Source organism: Crocuta crocuta, unplaced genomic scaffold, assembly GCF_008692635.1.
Source record: "Crocuta crocuta isolate KB4526 unplaced genomic scaffold, BGI_CrCroc_1.0 scaffold170, whole genome shotgun sequence".
Classification (NCBI taxonomy): Eukaryota; Metazoa; Chordata; class Mammalia; order Carnivora; family Hyaenidae; genus Crocuta; species Crocuta crocuta.
In genome coordinates, this window is record NW_027527853.1 from 2736293 (window position 1) to 2760655 (window position 24363).

The 24363-nt window shown below is 35.0% G+C and overlaps 1 protein-coding gene across 5 annotated transcripts in view; it reads right to left on the bottom strand.

The window, feature by feature from the left end:
* LCOR (ligand dependent nuclear receptor corepressor) overlaps positions 1–24363 on the bottom strand; it is a 131006-nt gene that overhangs the window by 53008 nt on the left and 53635 nt on the right. For all 5 annotated transcript variants that reach the window (XM_077779273.1, XM_077779254.1, XM_077779263.1 and 2 more), the window contains exons 3-4: positions 12020–12085; positions 11583–11662 (exon numbers count right to left, since the gene is read on the bottom strand). The gene's annotated coding sequence lies outside the window, so the exon portion shown is untranslated. The remainder of the gene's footprint in view (positions 1–11582; positions 11663–12019; positions 12086–24363) is intronic.

Sequence of the window (24363 nt, forward strand, 5' to 3'; positions counted from 1 at the left end):
TACCCTGTTGTACGAGAAAGTATTAAAGTCCTCAAATAATGATGGGGACATGTAAAAAGTGTTTAGTGGGTGGCTTGAAAGGGCTCCCATTAACCGAATCTGGGATACTGAATAACATATTTGAACAGAGTAAGAATCTTAATTTCAAACTGATGGAATAGGAAAGCTCTTCTTCACAGTATTAAACCAAATGAAAAATGTAGAGGAATAACAATTAGAAAAATCACCATTTCAAGCCATCAGAAAATAACTGATTCTAGCAGGAAATTACCATCAACACCAAAATTAAAGTGGATGAAAGTTTAGTAATGAAGAAATATCTACCTAGTCTCAAAGTATCTCTTCAAAAATTAATTAATTACAAGAGGAAAAAAAGTATATACCATTTCCATGGAGAAACCTAGTAAACATCAACCTTGCCAAGTGATCAAAATAAACATCACCTACTAAACTAACACCACGGGCTTCATGATGTGATCCTTCTATTGTAAGGATAGAACAGGACTTATTTACTATTCTTGCTAAAAGATCATGACCTGGATTTAATCATGAAGAAACATCACAAATCCTAAACTGAAAAACATTCTACAAAACAAACGACCTGTACTCTTCCAAAACGTCAGTGTCATTAAAAATAAATAAAAGTCTGAAGAACCATTCTAGATTAAAGGAGACTAAAGAGTAGAAAATCAAATTTGATGTGTGATACTAAATTGAATTTTGAACTAAAGAAGGGGGTTTAAAAAAAAGTCACTGGGACTTTTAAAAAAAAGTCACTGGTAAACTCTGAATGAAATTCACAGATTAAATATTCCATTTAAGTTAACTTTCCTGATTTTTGGTTAAGTGTAATGTGCAGTTTAGTAACTGAATGCCCTTATTCTTAAGAAATAGGGAAATATAGAAGGAAATATTTAGGAATAGAGATATATGAGGGGTATGATGTCTGTAACTTATTCTGATATAATTCAGGAAAACCTGTGTATGTTACATGTAATATCTGTGAGAGATAAAGAATGAGAATGAATAGTAAGGCAAATGTGGCGAAACATTAACAACTGGTGAATCTAGGTGAAGGGCATATACAAGTTTTATACCACTTATAACTTTTCTATAAATGTGAAATTATTTCAAAGTAAAAAGGTAGGGCGGACAAATTTTAAACCGTATTTGTCTCCCACAAACAAGCCAGATCTCCCTTGTCTCTCTCTCTCTCCTCTTCTCCTTCATAACCCCACCTGTCTTGCCATTAAATGGTATTTACTTGTGTTAGGAGTTGCTCTGATACACAGAAGAAAAGCAAAGAGAGTAACAAGACAGGGAAATCAACAACTTTCAGGCTTCTCTTAATAACTCAACGAACTGATGAAGATACTCAAAAGAGAGTAAGACATTTTCTACCAATGGCCAGAGAGTCAATACTTTTGATTCTGAAGGATATATACGGTCTTTGTGCCTCCCCCGCCACCCCTAACTCTTTCGCCTGTAGGCATTACAGAAACAGGCTGTGGGTGGATTTGGAGACAGGGCATAGGTTGCTGACTCCTGACAGAATTATTAAATTTCTCCAAGAACCGTAACAAAAGTAGTTCCACTGGTCCCTGAAACAGCAAGAATATTACTGAATAAAGCAACAAAAGCATGTCAGCATGGAGTTTGTTCTTACGGCAATAGTTAATAAAATTAAATTTTAAACAAACTATAAAGATTAACATTTCTTAAAGTTTCTTTTGTAACTTTAATATTTGTCACCTTATGAGTTTTGCTGTTTTAGAGAGTAAGAAAAGGAAGGACACTTATATAGTTGCTGATTTTCTTTATGAGAGAGAACACTTCAGAAAAGGAAATGGAAGAAATAATGACAAATTTCACTGGGGAAAGGTTAAGTTGGCCTAGATTTCAGAGGTGTGATATAAAACTGAGGGGGTAACATTTTAGGGCCATCCCTATCTAAATTCATGACCATTCTTCCCTATGTACATTTGTTCTCCAGATTTAAGTTAATTAAAAAAATATATGATATAGTATAGAAAATCTAGGAATTAGAAGCATGTGCACGCATGCAAGTTTTGTAATAATTACCCCAGTAGATCATGGGCCTGTATCTACATCCATGTCTGCTACCCATGGCTTACTGACATTTCAAGCAATGAACTAAAAAGAGCTGACAAGATGCAACTCATTGATTTAAATGCCATTCTCCTACATCTTATTATTTTAAATGCCAGCAAGTCTTAAGGAAAATGGCTCCACCATTTTAAATGCCCACACTCTTTAAGGTCAGTTATCTAAAAAGAAAGCTTACTTCATGTAAATGATTGCTTTTTACATTAATAAAATAAAAAATTGTTGTGCTTAATGCAATTTTTACCATATGTCAATTTTGTTAAGCAAACCATCAAACTAAAGAACAAAGTTTGAAGCTTGAATATATACCAGGAGTTAAATATGTATTCAAAATATACAACACACACACCGCGAATAACTGTTTTCATAAGTACATTTAATTGTTATTACTTGTGTAAATTAAGCCTAAAATGTTAAGTGGCAAATGACTATTACCACTATACTTAACTCACGTGCATCTATAATCAGCATTTGCAGTTACAGCTTTTTCTCCCTTATACATGTACAGTTATGAAAAATATTAAAAGACAAATGCAAGTCACCTCCACAGTCAATAGCATGTATTTCCTATATCATTCCACTGGCTAGAAATTAAGTTTATACTATCCCCATTCTTATTCACAACCCAATCTCAATCAGAAAACTTCGTGAATTTCAATCTATTCTCCATAATGACTGTGGATGTCTCCAGATGCCCAAGACCATTATAAGCAGAAGGATAATATTTGAGGCAACGTTATTATAAAAGCCTAGCTAAGGGTAACCTTGCCTTTTTTCTTAATTTTTATAGCACTATCTATACTACTCTGACAGTACTAGTTTTATAACCTGTGTTACACTTATGTGTGTGTTTTTCTTACCTCCTCCCCTAGACTATAAATTTCTTGAAAAGAACATCTGTGGCTAAAACTTCCTTTTAATCATTCACAGTACCTTTATTTCAACCACAGTACCTGGTGTTTTTGACATAACATAAAAGTGAAATACATAGCTGTTGATTTTAACTTTAGAAATAAGGAACTGACAAAATTTGTTGAAAGAAAGAAAATAAGGCAAAGATGATATTGTTAAGATGTCAATACTACCCAAACTATCTACACATTTAAAACATAACCCTTATCAAAATCCCAGTGGCATTTTCTGCAAAAATCCATCCTAAAATTCATACGGAACTCAAAGGACCCCAAAGAGTCAAAAATAATCTTGAAAAAGAATAAAGTTGGAGATATAACACTTCCTAATTTCAAAATACATTACAAAGCTACAGTAACCAAAACAGGTACTGGCATAAAGACAAACACATAGAATAATGGAACAGGAGAAAGAGCCAAGAAATAAACCCTCATATATATAATCAAATGATTGTTTTAACTTTATTTTGAGAGAGATACAGTGTCAGCAGGAGAGGGACAGACAGAATTCCAAGCAGGCTGTAGTCTGTCAGCGGAGAGCCCAACATGGGGCTCAATCCCACAAACCAGGAGACCATGACCTGAGCCAAAATCAAGAGTCAGATGCTTAAAGTGACTGAGCCACCCAGGTGCCCCACTATGATCAAATGGTTTTTGACAAGAGTGTCAAGACCACTTACTGGGAGAAAAGACACTCTGTTCAACAAATGGTATTGGGTAAAATGAATGTCCACATGCATGAAGCTGGATCCATACCTTATACCACACACAGAAATCAACTCAAAATGGATCAAAGAGTTAAAACTATAAAACCCTTAGAAGAAATATAGCAGGATAAGCTTTGTAATTCTGGATTTGGTAATGATCTTTTAAAATATGACACCCAAAGAACAGGCAACAAAGGTAAAAATAGATAAACTGGACATCAAAATTTTAAAAGCTTTCATGTATCGGGACACCTGGGGTGGTTCAGTCAGCTAAACATCCGCTCTTGATCTCAGTTCAGGTCATGACCTCATGGTTCCATGATTTCAAGCTACACACTGTTAGTGTGGAGCCTGCTTCTCTCTCCCTCCCCTGTTTACACTCTATCTCAAAATCAACTTTTAAAAAATTGAAGGAAAAAAAAAGCTTCCATGAAAAGGACACAGTCGAGAGAGTAAAAAGATGACCTACAAAACTGGACAAAATATTTGCAAATCATTATCTGATAAGGGCTTAATATTTCAAAAGAACTCCTACAACTCAACAACAAAAAACCCAATTCAATTTAGAAATGGGCAAAAGACTTGATAGACATTTCTCCAAAGAACATGTACAAATGGCCAACAAGCACATGAACATCACTAATCATAAGGGAATGCAAATCAAAACTACAATGAGATACCACTTCACACCGATTAGAATAGCTACTATAAAAAGTAAAAAACAGAAAATAACAAATGTTGGTTAGAATGGTGGGTAAATTAGAATTTTTATGCACTGTTGGTAAGAATGTAAAATAATGCAACCGATATGAAAAGAGTTTGGTGGTCCCTCAAAAAATTAAAAATAGAACTACCACATGACCCAGCAATTCCATTTCTGGGTATACACCCAAAAGAACTGAAAGCATCATCTTGAATAAGTATTTGAATGCCAATGTTCACAGGAGCATTATTTACAAAAGGTGAAAGCAACCCAAATGTCTACTGTCAGTGAACAAACCCAAATGTCTGTTGTTGGATGACTAGATAAACATAATGTGGTACATACATACAACGAAATATCATTCCACCTTTAAAAAAAAAGAAAAGAAAAGAAAACTTTGACATATGCTTCAACATAGCAAAGCCTTAAGACACTATACTAAGTAAAATAAATAAGCCAGTCACAGAAAGACAAATACTGCATGATTCCACTTATACGAGGTAGCAACAATAGTCAAACTCACAGGCACAAAAAGTAGAACAGTGATTGCCAGGGGCTGGGAGAAGGGAAATGGGGAGCTACTTAATGGATATAGCTACAACTGTGTAAGTTGAAGAGTTCTGGAGATTGGTTGCAAAATATTGTGAATGTACTTAACACTACTTAACTATACACTTGAAAGTGATTAGGACAATAAATGTTACATTAATGTACACAATACCAAATACCAAAGTTTTATCCCTCACCAAAGATTCATCTACGCATATTCCAATCACCATATGTATTCAGAAATCCCACTAATATGTATTCAGCTAAGACCTCTTATTTCAACTCCATTTCCACAGCTTTATTGGACACTTCCAATTAAATGCTCACTTTTACCACGAAATGCTTTCAGCTAATAACCTCATTATCCTCACCATAAATACTGGCCACCACACCTTTCCTCTTCTCAATTCTCAACTTCTATTAATTCACCACGCTAAGTTATCCTGGCTTGGAAAGCCTAACAGCAGTATTATTTCCTTCTCCCTTATTTATATGCTCACGTAATCACTAAGTTTTAACACTTCTTTATTCCAGATTCCTTATACACATTCCTTCCTTATGCATCTTCACAGCTACAACCCTAATTCAGGCTAATTTTCTGCACTAGAAAAGCCTTCTATAATTTTCTCACTATAAATTAGTCTGCATTACAACCTAAAAATGACTACAAAACCAATCAATCTAAAACACAGAGCCTTTTAAGGTTCAGGATGAGTTCTATCTCCTTAATTAATTAAGCAACTCCAGTGCATTTACTTCATCTCTCAAGTACTACAGTACTTACATTTTCTTGTACTATCCACTATCTTTTTGAACATTATATACGAAAATGAAGGATGGGGGTTTACTCCTAATATCTCCTACCTACATCAGAGCTTTGGTTCTGGGCATGTCCAATGGATGATTTAACTCTCCCTAATTTAAATCTCCTTTAATTGCTTTAGCCACCCATGGTCTCACCAACAGCCAGGGATCAGTCTTTTACTTCTTTGGTAGACTCTCTGGCCCACCACAGATCTAGACATTTAATAAATGTGCCAAATGATGAATCTGTTAACTCGGATCACATAAAATTTAACACAACTGGGTTAACCATCAATTAATAGTTTATTGAGGCCTGTTTGTTCTAGGGAAAAATCCACAGATTGGCAGTTCAAAATAACCCACTTCCATATTTAATGGGATCCTGGATTGAGGACTGATTTCACTGTGTCAAGTGGTTTTCCCTAATCGTTGAAAATAATCTATATAAAAGGACTCTGAAAGTACAACAAGGTTAAGTCTCACAATCTAGATCTGTACAGTTAATGGAGCAATTAATTAATCATGTACTAACTTGTGGCATCCACTTAATTCTGCCCTGCATCTATTTAAGTCTCATAAATAAATAACCTTTAAACTTTTCATATTTGTTTCTTCTTTCTCACCCCTAATAGATATGCACTATATTAATATACTTTTTTCCAGAGATCCTTTTATACATTAGGTACTGTAAATACTTACTGATTTGTGGTACTCAGGTAGCACTGAATACACCCAAGCTAATACACTAGACATAAATACATGTTTTGGAATACGACAAGAAAATAACAACTAGGATCACTGTCTGCTCTTACTATAAACTTTCAAAGTGCTAAAGTAGTAATAAAAAGTAAAATGTTAAAAGACTATATCTAAATGTTTAATTAATGTATATCTGTGAAACAACAAATTATACTGAATGCAACATGATAGACTAATAATAAATATGAAAAGAATCTCATTACATAATTCTTCAGCTAGCCGGGCAGTGAAGGATATCCATATGATTTGTCTCCAACCTTCTGATTATATCCAAAAATAAGTGCTCTGGCTCCACCTAGAACACATCCCTCTCATACATGCCTATGTATTCTTCAAGTCTCATCTTCTTAAAACACCTTCCTAAAATGCTAGTCAAATACTAAACTTACTAACAGTCTTACAACAAACCTAAAAAAAAAACCAAATATTTTATACTTTGGTATATCATCCTATCTCCCATCAACCCTAGTTAGTAAAATATCCATGCTTCTTACTCTACAATAGCTATCTCTACTCTATCTCCCAAATACAAGCATAGCCATACCATAAATTTATTACTTAGAATTAGCCCATTTTTAGGGACAATAAATACTGAAAGCAATTTTCTATTCTTCCTATCTCTCCAACACCTTCTCACTACTACTGAATCAGCTCTTCATACTATCAACACAAAATAATAAAAGCCTCACAAAATGATTTTTAATAAAGAAATGCAAATTTATATGTATATATATTTAAGTAAACATAATAATTCCTAGCTCAGAAAACTGAGAAAACCTAGAAGTAATGACACTCTAGTTCTGATAAAGACACTTAGTTCCCAGACCTTGCTTTCTTTCTTATACTATGCTCCAAATAAAAGAAACTAAGGTTCCTTGGAAAAATCCAGAGCCGAGACAGAGAAAGCAGAGATAAGTCTGGAACACTTCTTGGTGCTTAAAAGAAAAAAAGTGCTATTTAAAAAAAAAAAAAAGTCAAAAAAAGATGAGGAGCCAACTTCAAAGAGCTCTTAATGTCCAAATTTAGAACAATTTGCACTATAAAATTAAAGAATAATTGTAATGAATTATAATCCATAGAATAAGAATCCATGATTCCATATTGATAGGTAAACAAATAAATACATAAATAGAGGAGAAGGGAAAACTCTTCCTTAGAGCAGAATTCCAACTACTAGAAGCAGAAGAAATAACAGAAATAGAAAATCATTATTTGGCAAACACTAGGTAGTAATTTTTCAAGCAACTTTCATCTACGGATGCTAAAATTAGTGTATGATGAGAAACTAGTATGATGAGAAAAAGATATCTACAAATTCTCTAAGTACCTCTCCACAAGATATCTATTAAGTACAAAAAACAGAAAACCTTACAATAGAGAAAACCGGCAGACATCTCCTTTAACTGATCAAATAAAACATCACCATGTGCTTCCTGATACTAAGGACGACACAACATCATTCTGTGGAATTCTTGCCAAAAATACATAACCTAAATTCAATAATGAGGAATCATCAGATATGCCTAAATTGAGGGAATGGTCTACAAACCAATTTATCAGTATTCTTCAAAACTTATAAAAGGCAAAGCAAAAACCACTATTCCAGACCAAAGTAGACTAAGAATACATGACAACTAAATACAAAATATGATCCTAGATTGGATCCTGAATGAGAAAAATAATATTACTGGGATCACTCGTGAGCTGTGAAAGGTGTATGTATTAAATAATACTGTATCAATGTTCATGGCCTGATTTTTATCCCTGTATTGAAAAATGTTAACATATGGAGAGTCTGGGTAAAGGGTATAACAGTGGCTCTTTTTATTGTTTTTTGTCTAAAAATTATTTTTTTGAAAGTAGAAAAGCCTCATGAGTATATAAACACAGATAACTGTGTGCATATGCTTGTCACATGTAAGCCTGAAAAGTTAGCTATTAATATAATTTTCCAAATTTATTAAGCCTCCTAGGACTTTTTAATTCCTCACTAGTAAATATTTTACAGTGTGTCCATTATATGGCCAACAAACAGAAAAGAAAGAAGCCAGCCAGCCAGCCAGAGAGGCAGGCACTCACTAAAGGATTCCTAGGCATAGCTGAGATTGGCTCTTTCAAATACACTCATGATCACCTACACGCTTACTCTCTTTCCTATCTTTCAAACTGAGTAACTCCAAGTTCTACTTTAATTCCTGCTCTCCACTTTCCATGCTCCTTTTCCTAGTTATCAAAATGCATATAATTAAAAACACATGGGATCAAATTCCAGCCATGTGACTTTGCCTGTAACTTAAGTCTCTGTGACCCTTCTAATTTCTTTATTTATAAAACTGGGATGCCCTTAACCAACTTTATAGGATTCCCATGAGGATATAAATGGGAATAAATATAAGTAAATGGCACACAGTACACACAAAAGATGTTCAAAAAATGTTATTTTCCTATCTCTTAAAAATGATATTTTCTAACCACTATAGGATATTGAAGGGTAGATCAACAATTGTTTTGCTAATCTCTAAGTGAATTCCTGTTCTATTTTTCAAAGAACCTACTTTGTATTTCTTACCTATGTTTTTAAAAAAAAAAATAATTTATTTACTTTAACCATTTTAACAGCTTCAGTATCCGCTGAAAATGCAAAATGAAAAAACATGCATAAGCATCATTTCTTTCCCAACTATCAGACCAATAGTTCTAACAGCTTTTCCAAATATCGTTTTGAGATCTCATCATGCCAACTGCAAACTCAAGATTCCATTATCATGCTCTATGCTGCCACCCATTGGCTCTTAACATAGTCTCCAGATATTTCCTTCTCTTTGAAATCTTAAAGCCAGCCTTAAAAAGTGCAAACTTCAAACCAGTAAATATATTTATCTCCACATTCTAGTTCTTCTCATATGAGATGCTCCAAGTGCCCGCAAAGAGTCTCAGTTCAATCACTTTAAATCTAAAACAATTAGAGAGCTATACTTGACCATTTACATTTTCTAAGCTCTCTCTTTTCCTCTTTTCCACTGTAGTTGTTATGCCTATCTCTGAAAAAATTAAATGCCAAAGATAAGTAGTGAAGTTTCTAATACAGAATACCAGCTTTCCCAGAACTAGCTAAGTTGTCAAATGGCAATATTCTTTCTAATTAGAAAAGCAATTAGAAATTGAGGAACTAAAACAGTAAGAGCTGTTTTAAAAGCTACATAGTTCCACGTCTTGCTAATTCTGTCTTCTAAAAATATTCATTCAATATTTTACCCTCATAATAGCAATGGAAAACTCAATCTTATTACAAGAATATACTGTACTCGATTACTGACTACAGAAGGGCTTTCCTCCCAATCCTACCCTTAAAAATGTAATTAACAGTTGCTCCTTCTATTCCATCAAAATGCTTACTAAATGACTTGCTCAACAGTCACAACATGCATGTACATGTGTGCATATACACACAATTCAAAATGACCAATTTCCAACTTCAATGGTAGTTGCTTAATTTTCTGGTCTTTCTCAAACCACATTAAATTTCAAAACACTCTCCTCATTCATTCAACGGAAACAGTCCTGGATAGTCCCAGGAACAACGTTTTTGTGTAGTAAACAAGAAAAGAACATTAAAAAGCTCTTAAAATTGGCTTTCAGATTTTAAAGCAACTTGCCAACAATGATAAATAATGGTACAGTAATACGTTACACGCAAAGGTAATAAAGAAGTATACAACATGGTTCACAGCATTGAGAGGTTGACAATGCAGTCAAGAGCACAACATGCAAACATAGAAAAACAGGAACAAAATAAGGCAGAATATTAATGGATAAATAACTGCTATGGATAACATTTACTATAGCTGTGTGAAGGGTTGAAACAGCACAGTTATAAGAGCAGAGGTATACCAGTGACAGGAGGATAGAAGCGTAAGGTAAGAGTAAGGGCAGGGGAATTTCAAGCTATAGAGAACAATGGGTATGCAGTGATGTAGTCCAAATAGTAAAAGCATGTTGTTTAATACAAATGATTGGACCAGTTCAGCTGAAAGAAAATCATAAAAGACAACTGGGGGGCAGCATTAGAAAAAGAAGTGAACTGAACTGTGGAGAGTACTGAGGCACAGAACATTAGGCTAATGAATCCAGAATACAATGAGAAAGTCGCTGGAAACGTTGTTTCCACACTATTTGAGAGATGAAGGTTAGGGAGAAGGAGAGTAAATGTGTAGCAGTGTTTAAAAGACTGAAGAAAACTGAAAGAGACCAATCATGTTATTTCAATACTTTAGAAATAATGCTAATGGTCTGAACTATGGTAATGACTGTGAAAAAAAAGAATGAAATTCCGTATGAAGGAAGAACTTCCAGAACCCGGTCAATGATCTAGTTAGAAGTGTACAGTGGGGAGGAAAGAATTCAAAATGCTTCCACAGCTTTAAAACAGAGAATAAAATTACCATGAAAAGAAACATAAGATAGGATACCATTATTAATAAATGCTTCCAACATCTGAAAAGATGTTTCTAAACCAAAACTCCATTTATGTTTAATACAAAGCAATAAAAACAGAATACAGCCAATTTCTACAACTGAATATAAACAGCATTCATGCTCCAATATTATGAAGAAACATCTATACTAAAGCATAAACCATAGTTTATCATAAATCTACATGAATTAGTAACTACTTGATCCAGATCCATGCCACTGTTGTTTTTGTACAAATAACTCTCAATGCTTGAATTACCATACATTTCATATTTAAAATACTCAACAGTTTGAGATCTAGTTAATTATTCTGCTAGTGAACTATATAAATAAAGCAATGCATGTTGCAATATAGATTTCTCAAAAGGTTAATCAACAGACTAGAAACAGTCTAAATTGCAAAACTCAGTTACTATCAAATCTTTTATAAATAAATATGAAATCACGCCTTCCTTTTCCTACAAATCCTCCAACAAAGTAATCAAATTTTGAAAAAATAAAAACTATAAAATACCATACTAGATAAGTTACACAAGTTTTTTTCGTTACCTTTACTTTATCTCTTCTCAAGCAACAGAATAGACAATTTTCATCAAAAGTCCAATCAGAAATGCTTTCAGGTTCACAGTCTGCAAAAATAGTTGGAATACCAAATTAAGTTCCAAAAGGGAATTCTTCAAACAAATGAGAATTTCAAAAATATTATTTATTTTAACAACAAACAACAAAAAACCCTAAGTACTAGACAGGTCCCTTGTCTTAAAATGCTTAATAACAGCTCACTAATTAATATATCTTATTAATACATATATTTGCATTATCAACTAAACACAAGAAGATGTTTATAGGGATACAGCTTTAACTCACATAGAATTGAATAAAAAGGAGAAAGAGACTGAGGCTTAAATCACAAAAGTATCAGTTATGTCAACAAGAAGAATTTGAAATCCAAAGAGAAAAAAAAAGAAAAAAATGATTTTGAATACCTTTAAATAAACTGAGATCTTTTAATAATGCAGGTCCAAACAGCCCTTCAAGAATACTTTCAAACCCTGAAAGGATGAAAAAAAAAAAATCCATGATTACAGTAACACTCCCTATAGTAATATAATATTAATCTGCTGCTGAAAAAACGATGGTGTGTTCTTCCAGTTCTCCAGGATCCCCAGATTATTACAGAAGGGATGCTGAGGAAAGAGTATCAATGACAAACTTAAAGCAACACTTGCATTTTTGTCCATGATTAACATTCAATACAAATTCACAACACATTCAAGAACACAAATCAGACAACACTAGAAATAACCAATGAAAGAATGGAAATACACCGGTTCTCCTATCATTTTAGAAAATCCCAAATACCTCTTTACATAAATGCTCAAACTCCATTTTAAAAGGCACCTTTCCCAATGAAAGTCAAATTGTTCCAAAATTTCCACAACATTCTGGATTAATCTAAATAGATTGTTTTTGAATATCAACTGAGATGACAGATTTTTCAAGCTAATATTTTTTTGAAAGAACGCAAGTGGGGAAGGGGCAGAGAGGGAGGGAGACAGGATCCAGAGTGGGCTCCACACTGACAGCAGTAAGTCCAATGTGGGGCTCAAACTCACAAACCAGGAGATCATGACCCCAGCCAAAGTCCAATGCTCAACTAACGAAGCCATCCAGGTACCCCTCAAGGCAGCAGTTTTTTGAAGAAGGAAAATCCTCACTAAGAACACCTTTACTACTAAAGAAAAAGATCATAATATTTTAAAAGAAAAAGATCTTTTTAATCTTTTCACATTCCTACAATAACTACTTGCTGGTTCCTTTATGAAGGCAGAACTCACTAATCATACATACAAAAAGGGGAAAGAAAAAATTCAAATATACTTGTATGTACGTTTAGAATATTATTACCTTCCACCATTATTTAAAAAAAAAAAAACCTTTTTCTGATTTATTACCTCAAATATGGTTGCTAATTCAATGAAAAAACAATGAAAAAGTCTTGGCCATCTTGCGGTTTCCTATGCTTCATTTAGAGAATAAGGAGGGAAAAGAGAAAAAGGGATCATATTGTACCTTTACAGAACATTACAAAAATAACAGGTTAAGAGTGGTGGCTCCCAAACTATGGACCTCAATGGGAGTTCAAACAGTTACAAGGAATCCATGAATCCTTATGTACTACAAGAATAATCTTCAGAAAGAATTAATATGTCTTGTGCATTCAGTGTACATAGTACTGCTCAAATGCAAAAAAAAGTTACTGTAATTTAAAAGATACACAAAATATTACTGAATTCCTAGTATTACTATGTATTTTGGGGCACTATGTATTCTGTCACATAATCTATAATCACTTACAAGTTTATAATTAAAAAAATTAGTTAGAAAGTACTCTTTAAGCTCAAAAAGGAGAGAACCACTAATTTAAAATACTATAGCCAGGTGGATACATGAGGTTCACACACAGTCAGCGTTTCCTTACTACAAATACAATCACCATAAAGGGTTTGAAGGTAAAGGGGTAAAAAAGATGATCCTCAGAAACAGTATTTTATCTCCTTATGAGAATAATAATGCAGGGGTGCTTGGCTGTCTGAGTCAGCAGAGCATGGGACTCTTGATCTTGGGGATATAAATTCAAGCAAGCCCCATGGTAAATTCAGAGATTACTTAAAATTAAAACCTAAAACTAAAAAAGAGCAAAATTTAAAAATAATTTAAAACTGGACACCTGGGTAGCTCAGTAGGTTAAGCGGCGTCATGATTTCGCGGTTCATGAGTTTGAGCCCCGAGTCCCTTGGGCTCTGTGTTAACAGCTCTGGAGTCTGTGTTTCAGTCGCTCTCTGCCCCTACCCTGCTCATGCTCTCTCTTAAAAATAAACATTTTAAAACATTTTTTAATAATTTAAAAAAAGAAAAGAAGAATGTAGCACAAAAGATTTTTTGGTCCAGGGTACTGAGCCATTGTTTTCAATAGAATAATCTCTACAGTTTGTGTTAGCTACATTGTAAAGAGTTGATTTTTCTACACTATTTTCTAGGTTCTAGATTTTTCATTTATTATTAAGGAGCAATTGTCTTCCAACCCTCTTTAATTCTTCCCATCAAAATTATTCCAAAAACATTAACAAAACCAAACTACCCATTCAAGCAAATAGAGGTGTATCTGTTTAATATTTGTTAAAACATTTTCTGCTAAATCACTATGGCCTCTCTTCCCCAAACTAGGGAGGAGAAAGGGTTGGACTGGGGGTTTAGAGGTTGGGGAGATGGTGGTTAAGAGCATGAGAAGGAATGGCTAGATCCTATCTATCTTGGGCCTGCAAACTAGATATTCTCAACATTAGCTTTTCCCCCCTCTTAAATAAATCCCACAGCCTGTCTCCAACTCTAAAGATCTATTTCACAAATATTAATGAAAGCATTTCAATATTTTTCAAGTACCAAGTACACACTGCAAATAGCTAAAGGAGATTATATGTTGGCTCTTGTCCCAAAGAACACATGTAATATGCTTTCACCTGGGTTTATATGACATTGTGACAAATTCCAAACTTGCATACTAAGTATAAATTCCTGAGAAGGAAAAATGTAAATATAGCAAGAAATAATACCCCAAAAAAGCTTATAAGCTCTGAGAGTGAAAATTATTAAAATTACAAAAAGTAACAAAATCTGAAAGAATAAGAAAATAGAATAAAAACTTGATCAATAACACAGAGACACTAACAAAAACTGAATCACATGTCAAAAAGCCATGAAAGGGAAAGACCAAAAAGAATCAAACAAGGAAAAACCCTGGTGGATTTAACCACAAATTTTGACCAAAAGAGCAACAATAAACAGGTCACTCCTATTTTGCTCACATCTGCAACAATACATTAAACCTTACAAATATCATCAATTAGACACTGTAACGCCATATTCTGCTACTCTCTGTTAACTGAATTTAATGCTACTCAGTTTTATTAATATTAAATATTGAATTTAGCAGTTGCATAGCAACAAGAAATGGCTCATGTGCTATGCTTGACATTAACAGAAGGCAAATAAGGGAAGAACAAATGTATTCAAAATTTATACCATGATCTCACAGAAAAGCCATAAGATCAATAACAAAATGCCATGGAAAATTAAATAAATACTGGAAAAAATAAATACATGGAAAAAGACTGCTACGTCTTATGTCCAATCACTAGGGCTTAAAAAGCATATTTATGGAATATATTACATGTGAGGAAATATTCATCATTTTATTGGATACAACTAGTGTTCAAAGAATTCCTATTCAACCTCACTATGGGTCTCAAAGTTGGTCTCCAGGCTTCCTCATAGCAACTTCCACTCTGTTTTTAGACTACTCCTAAAACACTGCTTTGACAATGCCACCACCTGTTCAGAAAAATTCTACTTTGTTTAAAAAACAAATTCCAAATTCTTAAGTCCAGCAATCAAAGATGTTTATCATTTGGCTGCAAGCTACCATTAGCAGCCTTATTTCCCACAACTTTGTGCCCATTCTCACAGCTTGTCACATTAGTATTCTGATGTATTCAGTCATCACCTCTACCACCTAATATTTTCTCAAGCCTTTGCATCTCACTTCTGCCCAAATAAATTATCTCATTCAAGGCACTCTTCAATTTGTTCAACAAATACATATCTGCTTATTCAATTTACATTAACTGAGAGCTAACCATCTAGTAGGGACAGTGGCAGGCAGTGATTGTAAAGAGCCAGTGGTGAACAGACATGGGGACAACTGCCCTCATTAAGTTTGGGTTTCCAGTTTTCTCATCCTCAGAATTCACTGATCATTCTCCCCTTTTAAATGTATGTCAATTATTTATGTTTTCTTTGTTTCTGTCACATGCAAAGTCAAGTACTCTGTAAAATAAAATTTTCATAGGCTACTAAACTTTATTTTTTTCTTTTCTTCTCATGCATTTATCTTATCTCAAGGAGATTTAATGTTTCAGGAAGGCTAGGCAGGTCTGCCTGTTTCTCACACTTTTTCCTCTTATACTAGAACTACAATGCTTGGTTTGCAGCTTCCCATTTAATCATCTAGCTCTCAAAACCAAAAGATAGCAAATTAAAACTTTTCACATATTCCCTCTCCAATCTTAATCATGGTCACTACTTTATTCATAACCAAAAGGTTATGAAAAATAACAGGACAAGAACATATCAAATACAAAGCCAAGGTACAAAATTCAGTAATATAGTCTGTACTTTTGAAATAAAAAATTAAGGATGGAATGAAAAAATGGTTCATGGGTCTTGGGAACCTTTTCTCTGAGGTAATCAGTATAGAGATTAGCAGTTTGAAAGTCAAAGAGGTGCTAAAAAGGAAAACTAAACAAAAATAATAAAATAAAAGGGAAACTAAGGGCACATCAGAAAATTTGCAGTTTTTACATCAAGGTCCTTGGGTATCTTGTAAAACCTGGTGCTTGGTATAAAAAAGCTCAGTCTCCAACAGAGTAGTATTATTTTATGAAATATTGGTTCAGAAGTGCTTGCTGGTTAAAAAGCACCAGATTATATAATCTTTTATATTTTATCCAAGATAAGGTAAGGAATGCGTTTTTACTGACGTTCCATCTTTCTCAGTGTATCATACAACCTGTGGTTGAACTCCTACAGGTAATGAACAAAAACCAGGCTCCTTGTCTCATTATTCTCGACCTTCTCCTTTCCCCCTCCCTCCCACCCCCCACTGCTGGGCAACTACATCACTAAGTGCCTCCTGTCTTCCTGAGCATCTGGCCTCAGCCCATGCACTGTAAGGAGTCCATTTGCTGGCACACTTAACACCCTCAGAATTACCTGGCACAAGAACTGATGAAAAAACCTGACCAGCTACATTGGAGAGAAATAATAATCTAATTACAACTAATGGCTCAAAATAAAACAATGAAAAAAAATACTAGAACTTGGCGAAAAATTATAAATAGTATTTCTATTGAGACCAGGGAATGTTATTTTAAATAACATTTATAAAATATATTTTCCACTCAGAAAAAAGTGGAGAAGATGTGTTCTGGAGAAAAGGAAGAGAGAGCGAGAATCTTAAGTAGGCTTCATGTTCATGAGGAGGTGGCAGGACATTCAATACTGTAAAACACGACTTCTAGCAGGAAAAAGCAAAGAACATAAATGAAAACCAAAAAAAAATTGTTTTTAAGGGAAGCAGAAGGAGAATAAGAAGAAAACTTCCTAATGTTGGAAATTGTCTGGAGTCTATGGGCTCTGAGAAATACTGGAGCAGAATACTCAGGGGGGAAAAAGCATGTAGATATAGTACTTTCCTGGTAAAATATCTTAATTTTAAGAATAAAAGTTTAAAACCTCCAAATTAAGGGAAAATTTTTCCTTTATTTACTTAAGAGAAAAGGGATTTAGACTGCCAGTCATTTCATCAGTAAAAGTAAATGCTAAAAGCCAATGGAGGTATATTTACAAAGTTCTGAGTGTAAAACAAAAACATAACACATACTTTTTGTAGCCAGTCTATTATTCAAAGACATGGGTTAAAAAACATAAATAAACATGCTCTGATTTGAAAAGCAGACCAGCATTCACTCTGGTGTAAGAGTGACTTAGGGGCGCTTGGGTGGCTTAGTCGGTTAAGCGTCCGACTTTCACTTAGGTCATGATCTCGTGGTTCGTGGGTTCGAGCCCCGCATCGGGCTCTGTGCTGACTGCCAGCTCAGAGCCTGGAGCCTGTTTCAGTCTGTGACTCCCTCTCTCTCTGACCCTCCCCTGTTCTCTCTCTCTCTCTCCTAGAAATAAATTTTAAAAAAATAAAAAAAAAAAGTGACTTAAAGTAGTTTGGCTAATAAAAAATGATTTGAAACAAAGACCTCCTAAAAACAGAAAACACTGTTTACATAAAAAATAATGGGGGGTGGGGGTAGTTCAGTCGGTTGGGCTTCTGACTCTTGATTTTGTATTCCTGAGATAGAACTCTGAGTTGGGAGCATGGCACCTGCTTAAGATTCTCTCTGTCTCTCCCTCTGTTCTTCCCCTATTTATGCTTACACTCTTTTTCAAAAAAAGGTAAGCAGTATACCAGTAAAATTAATAGTTAGGTGTAAATAACTGCTACTAGGGAGCCTGGGTGGCTCAGTTGATTAAGTGTCCAACTCTTGACTTCAGCTCAGGTCACAATATCGCATTTCATGGATGGAGCTTGCCTGGGGCTCTACTTGGAGCCTGCTTGGGATCCTCTCTCCCTCTCTCTCTGCCCCCTCCTGTGTACTCACTCTCTAAATAACATAACATAACATAACATAACATAACATAACATATTTAGAAATCTCTCTTAAAATAATAAACTTACATATAAGCAAACAAACACAATATAATTTTTTAAAGTAATGACTTAGGAATAACATCCCAGGGGTACCTGGGTGTCTCACCTGGTTAAGCATCCCACTTTGGCTCAGGTCATGATCTCATGGTTTGTGACATCAAGCCTGGGGTTGGCTCTCACTGACAGAGTGGAGCCTACTTGGGATATTCTCTCTCTCTCTCTCTCCCTCCCCCCCCTCCCCCTCCCTCTCTTTCTGTCCCTCCCCATCTCATGCATGCTCTCTCTCAGAATAAACAAACATTTTTAAAAATATGCAACTGAATAGCTGATTTAGACTTTTGGTTTTAGGCTGAAATTAAGTGTGCACACTGTATTAGAACACTTAAACAACTTATAAACAATCACATTTATAAGTCTAAATTATTAGATTAATAAAATTTACTTAGATGCTTAGGGAGATTTGTTAAATCTTAGGATTTACTTAAGAGTATTTGTTAAACAAATACTTGAAGAGAAAATATAAAAATTTTAATTCATAGTTACAGATTAAAATGTTTTAAAAGTGGGGCGCCTGGGTGGCTCAGTCAGTTAAGAATCTGACTTTGGCTCAGGTCATAATCTCACGGTTCGTGGGTTCGAGCCCCGCATCGGGCTCTGTGCTAACAGCCAGCTCAGGGCCTGGAGCCTTTCAGATTCTGTGTCTCCCTCTCTCTCTGACCCTCCCCTGCTCGCCCTCTTTTTCTCTCAGAAATAAAAACATTAAAAAAATATATATATGTATCTTTTAAAAATGCGTTGAAAAACTAAAATACTTATCAGAAGTTTAAAATTAGAGTAAGTCTGTATTTCAGGAGAAGTAGGTTTTACATTTCTAACTGTTTAGTCAAGTGAATATTAAATTAGAAATCAAAGTAACTATGCCTTATCTTATACACAAAGCCACCATAAGGATATTATTTTTTTATATAACACATTTAACAGCAAGAGGCAATCAAGAGTTAATACAGAGCTCAGCAGTGTGGGAATACAGAAGATGTGTATAAAATATATGCCTTATCATTAAGATTTACACACACTTCTGCTACCATGCATAATACTGATAACTCTCTAATCCCTTATCTCTTGCCCCAGACTTTATTTCTAACTGCTTGCTCCATTCATATCATCACCAAGATATCCCAAATACTTCAAAAAGTCCAAATCAGAATCATTCTACTTCTTTTACTTCATCTCAACCAGTGACCCCTGCATTCCTTACCAGGAAAATGGCATTCCTAACCCCTTCAACCTTTATCATTCAGATTCCAAATCTCAGTCTGCCTGATTCCATTCTTTCTTAAGTCAGTCAGTCATCAGGTCTTCCAGTCACTGAGTCATATCATATTCATTCCAACTAAGATAGACCCATCCAAATCTATTTTCTTTTCCACCCTAAAATCAGGCTGTCATCATTTCTTACCTTAGTAATTACAGTACATATCATTCATGTTATCATTAATTGAGCCCTTAGCTGGCATCAGGCAAGCACTGTGTCAGGTACTTCATACCCACTATAACAAAATCTTCAAAGGAACACTGTAAAGTAGGTATTATTAGTATCTAGTACAGATAAGAAAAATCAAAGCAGCTAATTTTTTCATACAACTACAAAGATGCAGAGCCTAGGTTTAAAACCAGGCCTGTGATTCTACAACCCAGTCTCTTTTTAATTTATCCACTACCTACTAATAACATCTTCTAACTTTTCATTCATTTTACTACTTCAGCATCCCCCTACACCACCATCTGCAACAGAATCCATCCATCATACTGCTGCCAAACTTCTTCCATCTTTTCTCCATTTAAAAAACCTTTGATGGTTGGCACAAAAACAGATATTCAGATCAATGGAACAGAACAGAGAAACCAGAAATGGACCCACAAACTTGTGGCCAACTCATCTTTGACAAAGCAGGAAAGAATATCCAATGGAATAAAGACAGTCCCTTCAGCAAGTGGTGCCGGGAAAACTGGACAGTGACATGCAGAAAAATGGAACATGCACCACTTACTTACATCATGCACAAAAATAAACTCAAAATGGATGAAAGACTTAAATGTAAGACAGGAGGCCATCAAAATCCTCAAGGAGAAAGCAGGCAAAAACCTCTTTGACCTTGGCCGCAACAACTTCTTCCTCAGTATGTCTCTGGAGTCCAGGGAAACAAAAGCAAAAATGAACTACTGGGACCTCATCAAAATAAAAAGCTTCTGCACAGCGAAGGAAACAGCAAAACTAAAAGGTAACCGACAGAATGGGAGAAGATATTTGCAAACGACATATCAGATAAAGGGTTACTATCCAAAATCTATAAAGTACTTATCAAACTCAACACCCAAAAAACAAATATTCCAGTGAAGAAATGGGCAAACGACATGAATAGACACTTCTCCAAAGAAGACATCCAGATAGCCAACAGACACATAAAAAAATGTTCAATATCACTCATCATTAGGGAAATACAAATCAAAACCACAATGAGCTACCACTTCACACCCGTCAGAATGGCTAACATTAACAACTCAGGCAACAACAGATGTTGGCGAGGATGTGGAGAAAGAGGATCTCTTTTGTACTCCTGGTGGGAATGCAAACTGGTACAGCCACTAAGGAAAACAGTATGGAGGTGCCTCAAAAAATTAAAAATAGAACTACCCTGTGACCCAGCAATTGCTTGTGACACAGCAAATAAGTACCACTAGGTATTTATCCAAGGGATACAGGTATACTGTTTCAAAGAGGCACATTCACCCCAATGTTTACAGCAGCACTATCAACAACAGCCAAAGTATGGAAAGAGCCCAAATGTCCATCAATTGACGAATGGATAAAAAAGATGTGGTGTATATATACACACAATGGCGTATTACTTGGCAATCAAAAAGAATGAAATCTTGCCACTTGCAACTACATGGATAGAACTAGAGGGTATTATGCTAAATGAAACTAGTCAGTCGGAGAAAGACAAATATCATATGACTTCACGCATACGAGGACTTTAAGACACAGAACAGATGAACATAAGGGAAGGAAGCAAAAATAATATAAAAACAGGGAGGGGGATAAAACACGAGAGACTCTTAAATATGGAGAACAGAGGGTTACTGGAGGGGTTGTAGGATGCTGATGGGCTAAATGGGTAAGGGGCATTAAGGAATCTACTCCTGAAATCACTGTTGCACTATATACTAACTCGGATGTAAATTTTTTTTTTAAGTCTAAAATTGAATCAAACTTAGCAAGGGTACATGGAATCAGTATTCAGATCTTTCAACTGCCAAAACTCTTTCTAAAGATTCAGACTGTGAAGCAGATAACTTGATTAAATATCTCTCTTACTTGAAAAGCTTCCAGTGTCTTCAATTACCAATGCAATAAATAAATTACTGAATACATACATACATACATACCTAAAAACCTTTGATGGTTTCCAATAATACTGAAGACTTCAAACTCCTGGATGATACTCCAAATCATGAGGGTCTGTCTAATCTCAAACTACCTTTTCAGCCTCCCTTGCTACCATTTTCTGTCTATACACACTATACTCTAATCACACTGACTTATTAATCACTACATATATGTCAATACTTCCATGCCCTTTAAGCATAGCATGTCCTCTGCCTAGAACGTTCTCCTGCAACCTCAATACAGTTCATTCTAAAGCATCCTTTAGCTCATCCCTCAAGCCCCAGGCAAACTTAGGAACATCCTCATCTGTGGTGCTTATACTACCACTGATAAACTATGTACACTATAATTATTTTTTGGCATTTTATCCACTAGATTTTCACCAAACAATTGAAGCCTATTTATATTTCTTAAACTACAGTCAGTAAATTTTTGTTGGAAGAATGTAAATACACCCTTCCTAATTCCTATATCCTTGTATTTACCTGAGTGGTTTGTGATTTCAGAATGACTCCATTTTGTGTGTCTGGCATGTTAAATACCCCAAGAAACAGTTAAATAAAGTAAATAAAACACAAGGGTAATCGATATCTGATAGAAAAAGAATGGATTTTCTGCTTGAGCTCAACCAAGTTCCCTTTATCTATGAACTAAAACCAGAACATAATTAATGGCTAGCATAGCCAATGAACAGAGATGACAGAACACTTTTTTTCATAAAAAGCTGTAATCACAGCAAAGACAGAAATAAATTGAGAAAGCTGAGATCCTGAAAAAGGAGGGAAAAGGAATATGTACTGAGTAACTGGAACATTACCAAAATAATTTCATATAATTATATTTACATACATAATGCCATAAATGAGATTCTAAGTTGTTAAGTAACCAAAAGCACAAAGGTAGTAAGTAGCTAGGTCAGATGAATTTAGTTCTTTGGAAATCTAAGGGCAGTTTGAGTTCATTTTTTCTGTTAGATCAAACTGTCTTGGGTAGAGTAATTATGCTAAGAAGAAGCCATTTAAATGCAAATCTGAAGTTGATTAGGAATGAGTCAATTACATAGGTTCACAATCTGTGGGCCACAATTCCTTAGAGGAACTCCATCATTACAAGGTCAGTAAATCCATATGAGCACTGTTTGTAAATTAAATAAAACTGTGCTTGCATATACAGCTACTATTCCTCCAAATGCCATTTTGCTGTGAACAATATACACATTTCTTTAAAGAGCATTACTGAATCTGTAACAGTCTTTTGTCATTACATATTTTCTCAAACATACTAAAAATATAATACAAGGTGGGAGATGGGCAATTTCTTTTGTTTTTTAGGTTAAATAAAATAAAATCATTTTCTATGGTCTCTGAGCCTCTTTTCTTGGTGGACTATATAGATACTGGTGTCTGTTTTTTTTTTTTTTTAATTTTTTAAGTGTTTTTTTAAAATTTATTTCTGAGAGACAGAGACAGACAGACAGCGTGACCAGGGGAGGGTCAGAGAGAGAGGGAGACACAGAATCTAGAACAGGTTCCAGGCTGTGAGCTGGCTGTCAGCACAGAGCCTGATGCGGGCCTCGAACCCACGAACTGCGAGGTCATGACCTGAGCCGAAGTCAGACGCTTAACCAACTGAGCTACCCAGGCGCGCCCGACTGTCTATTTTGAGTCAGCTACGAGGGATGCAACTATGAACAATACAGACAGAAGTTCCTATCATGGAACTTTAATTCTGGCAATGATGACAAATGATACAAATGATAATGATGATAAAATGTATGATAAAAGTAAGTAGAAGTAATGATAGAAGAAATGAGTAGAGAGGGGGAGAACAACTAAGCCCTGATAAACCCTGACTGAGTACACTAAGAAAAGTTGGGAAGGGAATTAGGAAGGAGAATCTGTGAAGAGGTCAGGAAAAGACTTTAAGAGGCAACATTTTTGAAAACTGAATGCAGTGAAAGATCAATCCACGCATATATCCAAGAACTGCCTCTAGGGAGAGGGAACAGCACTGAAGCAGTATATGGTATGAGTTATGTTATATCTGAGAAACAGCAAGAAAGCTGGTATTATCTGAGCAAAGTGCATAAGGCAGAAGGCAGAAAATGAAGTCAGACATCTACAGACAAGATTCTGTAGGCCACGGTGAGGATTCTGAATTTAAGAGAAATCAACTAGTTTTACCTTTGGGTACTGGTAGAGGTATTACAGATTTATACTGTTTAAGATTACTAGGTGGGTGCATGGATAACTGACTACGAGGAAAGCATCACTAAAAGGCTATCATTACTAGAGCCTTGGCAAGAGATAATGGTGGCTTGAACTAGTATGGCAATCATGAAGGTAGAGAGTGGTGGCTGAATACAGAATATAGTCTGAAGATATAACCAACTTGCTCTTCCACTAGATGTAGAATGAGGGGGAAAGGTATTAAAAACAATACTTAGACTTCTGGCCTAAGAACGGAGTGAACAGTAATGTTAACTTTCTAAGATGAAGAGAACTGAAGGAGAAACAAGCCTGGCAGAGAGAAATGTAGTTCAGTTTTGGACATGTTAA